The sequence below is a fragment of the Eptesicus fuscus genome, chromosome 5 (assembly GCF_027574615.1).
Source record: "Eptesicus fuscus isolate TK198812 chromosome 5, DD_ASM_mEF_20220401, whole genome shotgun sequence".
NCBI classification, from domain to species: domain Eukaryota; kingdom Metazoa; phylum Chordata; class Mammalia; order Chiroptera; family Vespertilionidae; genus Eptesicus; species Eptesicus fuscus.
Genome location: NC_072477.1, coordinates 64,406,697 through 64,419,501, shown reverse-complemented (window position 1 = coordinate 64,419,501; position 12,805 = coordinate 64,406,697). Strand labels below are relative to the sequence as shown.

The following is a 12,805-nucleotide window of genomic DNA, read 5'->3' as shown; positions in this document are numbered from 1 at the left end:
TGTGGAAGTTCCTTGCTATTCCTAGTTTAGTATATTAATCATGAAGGGGTACTGGATTTTGTAAAATAGGTCGTGTGTGTGTTGTTTTTTTTTAGTCTAAAACTTTAATGCTATCAATGTACTGACTTTTGGTACATGTGCAATAAAAGATGCTATATATTCCAGTTATATCCTAAAGATGCCAAAGTCTGTCTTCTGGATTGGTGCATTGAGGGCTGCACTGATACCCAGGACCAGTCTGGTGTCCGCTGGATCAATAATCCCATCACCCCACAGCCTTGCACTGGAATAGTAAGGGTTTCCTTCCTCTTCAAATCTCTTAATGATGGGCTCTTTTAAAGCAGCTTCCTCAGCGCTGGAGAACTTTTTCTTCTCCTCTTCTTAAAGAATACCTTTCAGCATTTCACATAATACTGGTTTGGCGGTGATGAACTCCTTTAGCTTTTTCTTATCTGTGAAGCTCTTTATCTGACCTCCAAGCCTGAATGATAGCTTTGCTGGGTAGAGTAATCTTGGTTGTAGGTTCTTGCTATTCATCACTTTGAATATTTCTTGCCACTCCCTTCTGGCCTACATAGTTTCTGTTGAGAAATCAGCTGACAATCGTATGGGTGCTCCCTTGTAGGAAACTGTTTTTCTCTTGCTGTGTTTAATATTCTCTCTTTGTCTTTTGCTCTTGGCATTTTAATTATGATGTGTCTTGGTGTGGTCCTCTTTGGATTCCTTTTGTTTGGGGTTCTCTGTGCTTCCTGGACTTGTAAGTCTATTTCTTTCATCAGGTGGGGGAAGTTTTCTGCCATTATTTCTTCAACTAGGTTTTCAGTATCTTGCTCTCTCTCTTCTTCTGGCACCCCCATAATTCTGATGTTGGTACGCTTGAAGTTGTCCCAGAGGCTCCTTACACTATCTTCATATTTTTGGATTCTTTTTTCTTTTTGCTTTTCCGATTGAGTGTTTTTGCTTCTTTGTATTTCAAATCTTTGACTTGATTCTTGGGATCCTCTAGTCTGCTGTTGGATCTCTGTATATTATTTTTTATTTCAGTCAGTGTATGCTTAATTTCTAGTTGGTCCTTTTTCATATCCTCGAGGGTCTCACTAAATTTATCGGCCTTTTCTAGAAAATTCTTGAAAAACCTTGTAACCATGGTTTTGAACTATATATCCAGTCATTTGCTTTCCTCCATTTCTTTCATTTGTGACCGGTTTCTTTGTCTCCACATTTTGGCTGCTTCCCTGAGTTGATAGAGTGGCTTTGTGTGCTAGGTGTCCTATAGGGCCCAGTGGCTCAGCCTCCCCAGTTACCTGAGGCGGACACTCTTGGTGCACCCTTTTGTGGGCTGTGTGCATAGTCTTGTTGTAGTTAAGCCTTGATTGTTGTTGGTATCACTGGGAGGAATTGACCTCCAGGCCATTTGGCTGTGAGGATCAGCTATGTCTACGCTGGGAGAACTTCTGTGCTGGAGACACCCTTGCAAAAGCCTCTGTGCTCAGCTTGGATGGAGTGGAGTCTCAGGGTGGAGCATACAGCAATGGCTTCCCGTCTGCCCTGCCCTAAGAGGCCCCTGGGTCTCAGTGTCCCACAGTAATCGCTGCAAGCACCTCTGAGAGAAAGCCGCCCTCAAGTTTCGCCCGCTGCCAGACAGTCCAGTTTCTCCCCGAATGAGTCTGGGTCCCCAGAGTCTCGCCTGGAACTGGAGTTCAGAGCCGTCGGGAGCTTCTGTCTGCCTCCCAATTGAGAAAGCCAGCCGTGTACTCAGTTGCCGGCCCTCTCCACGAGCGCGCCTCAGTACCTCTGCCTTCCGCAGTTCCTCTGAGTCTCAGTGTGCTTTCCTCTTTCCTTCTAGTTGTAGAATTTGCACTCAGCCAGCCTTCCTGTGGTTCTGGATGATGTCCGTTTTGTCTTTTAGTTGTAGTTTTGAAATTGTTGTGCGAAGCAGCAGTTTAGGTGTTTACCTATGCCGCCATCTTTGTTTCTCCTCCGTGTGTTTCTATTGACATAATCATGAGGTTTTTAAAGTCATTTGTTCTATTGATATAGTGCATTATATTGATTTTCATATTTTGAGCCAAGTTGGATTCCAGACGTAAATCCCACTTAGTCATGGTGAATAAACCTTTACATATGTTGCTGAATTCTGTTTGCTAGTGTTTTGCTGAGGATTTTTGCATCTATACTCCTAAGAGACATTGTATATTTCCTTTCTTCTAAAATCTTTGCCTGGTTTTGGTATCAGAGTAACATTGGCCTCATATAATGGACTGGAAAATCTTCCCTCCTTTCCTTTTCTTCCTTCCTTTCTTTTTTTTTTTTTAAGACTTTGTTTTTAAAAATTGGTTTTAATTTTCCTTTAAATGTTAGAATTCATCAGTGAAACCATCCAGGCCTGGGCTTTCCACAGTAGGTAGGCGCTTTTCACTATTATTATTTTAAATTTGATCTCTTTACCTGTTATGTTTATTCAGATTTTCTATTTCTTCATAAGCCAGTTCCCATAGCTTATGTCTTTCTAGGAATTTGTCCATGTCATCTAAATTATTTAATTTGTTGCCATGTAGTCCATATTTCCTTATTATAATATATTTTATTTCTATAAGATCAGTAGAAATATCTCCTTTAATTTCTTTAGTTCTAGACTTTCTATTTGGTTCTTTTTTCTAATTTCAATCTTTTTGGTAAAGTACTCCTTTTATTCATTGATTTTATTCCTGGGCTCATTGAACTGCCTTTCTGAGTTTTCTTGTATCTTGTTGAGTTTCTTCATGAATAAAATCTTGAGTTCTTTTGCCCTAGCTCGTTTGGCTCAGTGGATAGAGCATTGGCCTGCGGGCTGAAAGGTCCTGGGTTTGATTCTGGTCAAGGGCACATGCCCAGGTTGTGGGCTCAATCCCCAGTAGGGGGTGTGCAGGATGCAGCCAACCAATGATTCTCTCATCATTGATGTTTCTCTCTCTCTCCCTCTCCCTTTCTCTCTGAAATAAAATATATATATATTTTTTAAATCTTGAATTCTCTTGTTATTTAAATCACAGTCTTACATGACTTTGGTTTCTTGAGACTGTCATTTTCTTTCTGTTACCATGTTACCTTGATTGTTTCATGGTATTTGATGGATTGTTCCCTTGCCTGTGCATTTGAAGTAATGAACTCTTTTCTTATTTAGATACCATTTTGATTTTAACAATTCAGCAAGTTGAGAGAGGTCTTTCTTTTGTTTTCCAGTAGACGGTGCTATAGCACAAGTTTCTGCACTACTTGTGTCTCTGCAGTTTGTGTGTGGGAGGAGGGTGTTTCTCTGCAGTGGTGGATTGGTGCCTGGGTGACCAGAGTGGTGGGTGTCCCCACTTTTCCAGGTCCTCTTAGTCTCTGGATAGCACCACCCTATTGGGAATGTGGGGAAGCTGGGATTGTGCGTCCTCAGCACTGCTACCTTGTTCCTTAAGGTTGCTGGCATCGCTGTGCTGTAGCTACTACCGGTGTCTGACTCAATATTGGGGAGTAAAGAGCAAGATTCTTGGGCACAGATTCTCCTTCTGTCCCTCTTACCTTTCACTCCTCTATACGTTCAAATAAAACCACGTTCAGATGTACCGATCCATGGATCTCTCGGGCATGTTTGTGAGTTAAGCAGAGGAACAACTTCGATTATAGATCTCTGACTTGTAAATCTGAGAGATACAAAGGGGTCTTCTTAGTCTGAGAGGATGCTGACTTCCTCATTCCTAATTTTAGTAATTTGAGTCTTGTTTTTTATTGGTCTGTCTAGCTAAAGCTTTGTCAATTTTGTTCATTTTTTTTAAAGAACTAATTTTTGGTTTTGTTTTCCCCCATTGTTTTTCTATTCTCAACTTCATTAATTTTCTGTAATCTTTGTTATTTCCTTCCTCTGATTGCTTTATGTTTAATTTGCTCTTCTCTTTCTAGTGTCGTAAGGTAAAAGGATAGATTATTTATTGGTGATCTTCTGGCTTCTTAATATAGACATTTACAGGTATAAATACCATCTAACCACTTCTTAAGCTACACCTTGTAACTTTTGAATCTACAGAAAATCACTTAGGAATCTTGGAAGGAAGGGTGATTAATGCCATACACCACACAGGATAATCTATTATTTTTCTTTAAAGGAGACACCAGACAGATGCAAAAGAAAAACAAAACTGACAAAATTAAATCTCAACTCTGCCACTTAATTATGGGACCTTGAGAAAGTTTCAGTTTTGTCAGAAGAGCCATTGAGAATCCTATCTAATAAAAGAGTAATATGCAGATTGACCAGCACTCCAACACATAATATGGATGCCCCCATGTGGTCAAAGATCCTGCCCTCATGTGGACACAAGATGGCCACCACAAGATGGCCAGCAGGGGAGGGCAGTTGGGAGGCACCAGGCCTGCAAGGGAGGGCAGTTGGAGGCGATCAAGCCTGCAGGGGAGGGCAGTTAGGGGTGACCAGGCCAGCAAAGGAGGGAAGTTTGGGGCAAACAGGCTGGCAGGGTAGCAGTTAGACATCAATCAGGCTGGCATTGGAGTGGTTAGGGGGTGATCAGGCTGGCAGGCAGAAGCGGTTAGGGGAAATCAGGAAGGCAGGCAGGCGAGCAGTTGGGAGCCAGCAGTCCTGGATTGTGAGAGGGATGTCCAACTGCCCATTTAGGCCCGATCCTAAACACCGCCCCCCCCCCCCGCCCCCATGCACGAATTTCGGACATCCCTCGAGGGGTTCCAAGTTGGAGAGGGTACAGGCTGGGCTGAGGGACACCCCCCCGCCCCCATGCACGAATTTCATGCACCGGGCCTCTAGTATTGAATAAGGTGATATACTTACAAAGCATGTACTTAATCAACTATTCAGTATTCATTCTCCCTTACTAACAGCACCCAAATCTCTCTTAAGGAATTATCTCCCACATTTGTGTATTTACTGCCTGAATGGACTTGACCTCCTCCCAAGCCCAAGGTTGGGCATTAATTGCTCTAAATCAGAGTAATTTAGAAAATTATCTTTTGCCATGAATATCAGTTGATAATGAGATGAAAACTAGATATTCAAGACCTAAGACAATCAATGTATGACATTACTCTGACAAAACTCAAGACTTTCATCTAATAATCATGAGCTGTCTTTTAAAAAAGAAAGAATGTAGGTCCCTTCTAGTTGCTACCAGCAATCATCTCTCAACCATGAAGAAAATCAGTAAGAGGATGAAGTCCACAAGAAAAAAAGAAAGTCACATGGACTCAACATGAAAAGGAATGAAAGACAAGAATGAAAAGATAGACCCTATTTTGTACCATACACCAAAATCAACTCAAGTGGATTAAAGACTTGAACATTAAAAAAAAAAAAGACTTGAACATAACACCTGAAACACAGAAGAAAACATAGAGGGTAAGCTCATTAACATAGGTCTTGGCAATGACATTTTGCATTTGACACCAAAAAAAAAAAAAAAAAAAATAGCCCAGTCGGAGTTGCTCAGTGGTTAAACATCGACCTATAAACCAGGAGGTCGTGGTTTGATTCCTGGTCAGGACACATGCCTTGGTTTCGGGCGCAGGCCCCATTGGGGGGGCGAGCAGGAGGCAGCTGGTCAATGATTCTCTCTCATCATTGATATTTCTATCTCTCACTTCTCCCTCTCCTTTCCTCTCTGAAATAAAAATTAAAAATATATACATATATACATATACTGGTGGCCCAGTGAATGAAATTTGTGCATGGGGGGAGGGTATCCCTCAGCCTGGCCTGCACCCTCTCCAATCTGCGGTTAAACAGGCAGTCGGACATCCCTCTCACAATCCGGGACCACTGGCTCCTAACCGCTCACCTTCCTGCCTGCCTGATCACCCCTAATGACTCTGCCTGCCCACCTGCTCACCCCCAACTGCCCCCCCTGCTGGCCCACTTGCCCCCAACTGCCCGCCCCTGCCGGCCTGCTTGCCTCCAACTGCCCCCTCCGCCAGCTTGATCACCCCCAACTGCGCCCCCTACCAGCCTGCTCGCCCCCAATTTCCCCCCACGCCAGCCTTATCACCCCCAACTGACCCCCCTGCCGGCCCACTCGCCCCCAACTGCCCCCCCTGCTGGCCTGCTCTCCCCAACTGCCCCCCCTGCTGGCCAGCTCACCCCCAACTGACCCCCACCGGTCTGCTCACCCCCAACTGGCCCCCTTGCCGGCCTGCTCACCCCCAACTGACCCCCACCGGTCTGCTCACCCCCAACTGGCCCCCTTGCCGGCCTTCTCACTCCCAACTGCCCCCCCTTGCCAGCCTTATCACGCCCAACTACCCCCCCCTGCCGGCATGCTCGCCCCCAACTTCCAACTGCCCTCCCCTTCTGGCCTGATCGCCCCAACCGCCTCTGCCTTGGCCCCGTCACTATAACTTTGTCCAGAAGGACGTCCAGAAGGTCTCCTGGTCTAATTAGCATATTACCCTTTTATTAGTATACTAGAGGCCCGGTGCACGAAATTCGTGCATGGAGGGGTGGGGTGACCCTCAGCCCAGCCTGCACCCTCTCAAATCTGGGATCCCTCTCACAATCCAGGACTGCTGGCTCCCAACTGCTCACCTGCCTGCCTTCCTGATTGCCCCTAAATCGCTTCTGCCTGCCAACCTGATCACCCCCTAACCACTCCCATGCCAGCCTGATGGATGTCTAACTGCTCCCCGGCCAGCCTATTTGCCCCAACTTCCCTCCTCTGCCAGCCTGGTCACCCCTAACTGCCCTCCCCTGCATGGTTGATCACCTCCAACTGCCCTCCCTTGCAGGCCTGGTTCCTCTCAACTGCCCTCCCTTGTAGGCCTGGTGCCTCCCAACTGTCCTCCCCTGCTGGCCATCTTGTGGTGGGCATCTTGTGTCCACATGGGGGAAGGGTTTTGGACCACATGAGGGCAGCTATATTGTGTGTTGGAGTGATGGTCAATTGGCATATTACTCTTTTATTAGATAGGATAAAGGTCTGGTGCATGGGTGGGGGCCAGCTGGTTTGCCCTGAAGGGTATCCCGGATCAGGGTGGGGGTTCCCTTAGGGTGTGGGGTGGCCTGGGTAAAGGGCCTGTGGTGGTTTGCAGGCCAGCTACGCCCCCTGGTAACCCAAGCGGAGGCCTTGGTATCTGGAATTTATTTACCTTCTACAATTGAAACTTTGTATCCTGGAGCGGAGCCAAGCCTCCTGCTCGCTCCGTGGCCAGCAGCCATTTCTGTTTGGATTTGTTTACCTTCTATAATTGAAACTTTGTAGCCTTGAGTGGAGGCTTAGGCCGGCCAAGGCAGGGGAAAGCTTGGCTTCTTCTATCGCCTTGGGACCCAAGCCTCCCTCCTACTTTCTCCTTGGCTGTAGCCATCTTGGTTGGATTAATTTGCATACTCGCTCTGATTGGCTGGTGGGCGTGGCTTGTGGGTGTAGGGGAGTTAGGGTCAATTTGCATATTACTCTTTTATTAGGTAGGATGTTTTTAAGGCAAAGACAACAAAAGCAAAAATAAACAGGTGGGACTACACCAAATTAAAAGGCTTTTTCACACCTGCCCAGAGGTGCTGCCAGCCAAGCAGCCACACAACTAGGCCAGATGGACTGCTCTCAAGAGCCTGTGTTGGATGGTAAATATATATTGTTCATTTTTCTAAATGGCTTGGTGTAGGCACTTTGTAAATGTTTCTTGAATGAATGAGCTTCTAATAAAACAAAGCACACCTACAAATAAAATAAAAGTAAATGGCTTCTGTATATCAAAGGAAACCATCAAGAAAATGAAAGGCAACCTACTGAATGGCAGAAAATATCTGCCAATCATGTACCTGATAAGGCATTAATATCATACAACTCAATAAAAAAAAAAAATCCCCCAAAATGGACACAGGACTCGAATAGGTATTTTTCCAAAGAAGATAGCAAATGGCTAACAGGTACATGAAAAGGTGCTCAACATCACTAATCATCAGACAAATGTAAATCAAAACCACAATGAGATATCACCTCACTCTTGTAAGAACAGCTATTATAAAAAAGACAAGAAATAACAAGTATTAGGAGGGTATAGAGAAAAGAGATCCCTTGTGCACTATTGGTGGGAATCTAAATTGGTGCAACCACTATGGAAAACAATATGGAAGTTCCTTAAAAAAATTAAAAATAGAATTAGCATATGATCCAGCAATTACCCTTCTGGGTATATATGTCCCCCAAAAAATGTATACACACTTTAACAGCTGATAGCTCAATTTTGAAAACGAAATTTATTTTAGTAAACACTGCCTTTATAATTATTCAAAGTGTGCATATACATTTTTTGGGACACCCTATATATTACCTGAAGGAAAAGAAATTATTACTTTCAGAGATAGCTGCACTTCACATTCAATGCAACATTATATACAATAGCCAAGACATGGAAACAACCTAAGTGTCCATTGACAGGTGAAAGGATAAAAAAAACATAATATGCAAGCACAAACACGCACAATATTATGCAGCCATAAAAAATAAAGACAGCCTTCCATTTGCGACAACATGAATGGATCTTGAAAGTATTATGCTAAATGAAATAAGACAGAAAAAGACAAATATTATATAATCTCACTTATATGTGGAATCTAAAAAAAAACCACATGAATTCCCCAAAACAGAGAATATGATTATTGGTAGTTGCCAGAAGTGGGGGGTGAGGAAAGGGTGGAAGAAATGGGTGAAGGTGGTCAAAGTACCATCACCCATTTCCAGTTGTAAGATAAATAAGTCCTGGGGATATAATGTAAAGCATGGTGACCATCTATTATATAAAAGCCTGTGGTCGTCACACCATCACACCATAATGACCAATCAGCAGGAGGCTGCGTGCACGCAGGCATGCACGGGTGGGCAGGGACTTGACTCTGGAGGACTTGACTGGAGGCACGGGTGGGTTTCTGGGTCCCACTGGCACAGCGGGTGGGTTTCTGGGTGGCCGTGGCAGCCGCGTAACTCTGGGTCCTGGGTCTCGCGTGATTTCGTAGTTAATAATATTGAATTGTATATTTGAAAGTTGCTAAGAGAGTAGATCTTAAAAGTTCTCATCATAAGAAAAAAATTGTAACTAAGGGAGGTGACAGATGTTAACAAACTTATGGTAGTAATTTGGTAGTATATACATATATCAAATCATTCTGTTGTACACCTTTAATAATTATTAAGTTGATGTCAATTCTATCTCAATAAAACTGGAAGGGAGGAAAAAAAGAGTCAGAACCCAGATCAAAATATACCAGTACCTAAAGAAGTGATGGGCAACCTTTTGAGCTTGGTGTGTCAAACTTTGCCAAAAAAACTGAGCATAACTCGGGTAGTGTGTCACTTTGAGGAAAAAACTAACTCCAAGACTCTAGTCGCAAATGTTTCATCCTCGGCATGCGGCCGCGTGTTATCAGAAATGGCTACTCGAGTCAGTGCTGACACGCGTGTCATAGGTTCGCCATCACTGACCTAAAGCCTATCCTACCTGTGGATCTTTTAGTTTGATGTGGATGAAACTGCATGTGCTCAAGCCTGCTTGAGTTAAATACCAGCTTTTTCATATGTTAGCTTGTTACTTAATCTCTACAAGTCACACAGGAGTAACAATAGCACTTACCCTCAAAGGTGAAATCAGCCAAAGTGTATCTAATACATAACATACTGTGTGGTTTTACAAGAAGTACTCAATATATGCTACCTATTATTATCATTAAAGATTAGTGACAATGGGCCCTATTTTGGAATGAGACAACTAAACTAAAAATTCTATTTACTATGCTTTTGTAGCTTTGGACAGATTAACCTCTTTTAGGCTTATTTCCTCAACTATAATATGAGGTAAAAGTTATGGTAAGAACATAATTAAATATTTTTTAAAAACAATGCCTGGCACAGCCCTGGCCAGGTGGCTCAGTTGATTGGAACATCGTCCTATACATCAAATGGTCAAGGGTTTGATTAACAGTCAGGGCACATACCCAGGTTTTGGGTTCAATCCCCAGTCAGGGTGCTTACCTGAGCAACCGATTGACGTTTCTCTCTCACATTGATGCCTCTCTCTCCCTTTCCTTTCCCCTTTCCCTAAAATTAATTAAAAAAAACACACACATATCGCCCTAACCAGTTTGCCTCAGTGGATAGAGCGTCGGCCGGTGGACTGAAAGGTCCCAGGTTCAATTCCGGTCAAGGGTATGTATCTTGGTTGTGGGCACAGCCCCAGTAGGGGGTGTGCAGGAGGCCGCTGATCAATATTTCTCTCTATCCCTCTCCCTTCCTCTCTGTAAAAAATCAATAAAATATATATTTTTTAAAACAAAAAAACAAACACATATCGACCTTAGCCAGTTTGGCTCAGTTGTTAAGAGTGTCAGCCTGCGGACTGAAGGGTCTCGGGTGTGATTCCTCCCATCGAGGGTACATACCTTGGTTGTAGGCTCAGTCCCCCATCCAAGTCTGGGCTGGTGCAGGAGGCAAGCAATCAATGTGTCTCTCTCACATCGATGTATCTCTCTCTCTGTCTTTCCCCCTTCCTTCCATGCTCTCTAAAAAAAAAAAATCAATGGGAAAAATATCCTCCAGTGAGGATTAAACAACACACATAAAACAAACAAGCAAGCAAACAAACAAAAAACTATCCTCAGGTGAGGATAAAAACAACAAAACTATGCCTGGCACAGAAAGTATGATAAATGGTTGCTAGCATCATCATTATATGATAGTTATAAATTCCTTCCCAAAGTGGTTGCACCAATTTATACTTCTACTATTGGGACACAAGGAAGTTCTCATTTCTCTATGCTCACCAACACTTAATATTGTCAGACTATATTTTTCCAGTCTGATGGGTATAAATTGGTGTCATGCTATAATTTGCATTTCTTTCATTACTAGTGACATCGAGCATGTTTTTAAAAAAATATATTTTTTCATTGATTTCAGAGAGGAAGGGAGAGGGAGAGATAGAAACACAATGATGAGAAAGAATCATTGATTGGCTGCCTCCTGCAGGTCCTCACTGGGGATCGAGCCTGAAACATAGGCATAAGCCCTGAATGGCAATCGTACTGTGACCTCCTGAGCAACATAAGCTGGGCGACATTGAGCATCTTTTTATCAGTTGATTGATGGTTTAGGTTTCCTTTTTTTGTAAATTACCAGTTCTTATCCTTTATGTATCTTTTCTCTTTTCATTCCTGTGACTGACTATCTTGGCCTAGGACAGTGGTCGGCAAACTCATTAGTCAACAGAGCCAAATATCAACAGTACAACGATTGAAATTTCTTTTGAGAGCCAAATTTTTTAAACTTAAACTTCTTTTAACGCCACTTCTTCAAAACAGACTTGCCCAGGCTGTGGTATTTTGTGGAAGAGCCACACTCAAGGGGCCAAAGAGCCGCATGTGGCTCTCGAGCCGCAGTTTGCCGACCACGGGCCTAGGACATCACTCTCTCTTTATTCTCCCTCTTAAATGTTCTACTTTGATTTTTTTGCTCATATTATTCTAGAGTGTTTCCCTAGAATCTTTTGCCTCTATGCTCTCCAAATATTTGAAGGCCCTCTAGTTCCCTACCACTACATTCCTCTCCATAATACTGCTGCCACTTAACTCTCACCTACAGACTCAAGCCCACCTCACTCTCACCCTTAGGTTCAGCAGGAAACATTTATCGAACTTTATCCAGCATAGTACTCTGGATGTCATCATGCATTCACCCTTGCTGCTAGTCTGTCCTGATCTCATTCCTTGCTTCTGACAACTGAGCTTCTGCCTAGCTGTTCTTTTGTTCCCTTCACAATGCTTTATGGGTCTTTGTAAACATTTCTCTTTTTTATACATTTTAAATATTTTTCTTATCACTTATCTGAAATTTCATTATTCATTCTCTGTGTCAGTCTGGCTTGATTGTGAGGCCCTAAGGACAAAAACCATGCCTTTTTTATATCCCTAGCACCTAGTACAATGGTTCAAATTTTCCAGTGCCTAAAAAGAAGGAAGGAAAAGAGAATGAAAATGATTAATAAACTATCAGGTACCCTGGACTTTCTAGGACTAAGGCCATTTGCCCTTTCTTCTCCATTCTATTGCCCTTCTTCCACTCCCATGGGGAGGAAGGCCCCAGCCGGTGGCTGGCAGCAGGGAAGGAAGGGCCAAATGTCAACCTCAGAATGACAAACACAAGCTTGCCTTGCGTGCTTCACCTATTTCTTATAAACAATGTACTGGATTCCCCTGATGTTCCCTGCTCCAATGGACTACCACCGATGGTCTACAGACACAGCTCACATAGCATGTGCATATCCCTGACCCCATCCATTCTGCCAAATCTGACTGTACTTCACTGAACCAGGTGGCCTGTGAAGTACATGACCCACACATGACACAGGTCAACATAATGTCATCACCCATACACTATTCATAAGATAATCTCCCTAAAGCACTATTTTTTTAAAAACATATGGAACGCTTCACGAATTTGCGTGTCATCCTTGCGCAGGGGCCATGCTAATCTTCTCTGTATTGTTCCAATTTTAGTAAATGTGCTGCCGAAGCAAGCACTAAAGTACTATTTTTATCATGTCATTTGCCTACTCAAGAAAATATAAACAAGAAGGCCTGGAGAAATAAGATTAAAACGGTGAACCTAGAATTCAAGATTCATTCTTACATTATCAAACCTCATTTCCTTCAGCTTTTCAGCATAAATTATACACTCTGATGAGGAGTGGCTGATTTTTTTATTTTCCCTCTTAAATGTTCTACTTTGGTTTTTTTGCTCATATTATTTCCCTCAACCTCATCTCCTCAAATCAA

The 12,805-nt window shown here is 43.1% G+C and overlaps 1 protein-coding gene and 1 non-coding gene across 2 annotated transcripts in view; both read right to left on the bottom strand.

Moving 5' to 3' along the window:
- The window catches only part of TTBK2 (tau tubulin kinase 2), a 159,248-nt gene that overhangs the window by 97,982 nt on the left and 48,461 nt on the right, over window positions 1–12,805 (bottom strand). The window lies entirely within an intron of this gene.
- LOC114232044 (U6 spliceosomal RNA) lies at window positions 12,444–12,550 on the bottom strand. The gene has a single exon (XR_003618096.2). It is a non-coding gene; the product is annotated as a U6 spliceosomal RNA (small nuclear RNA).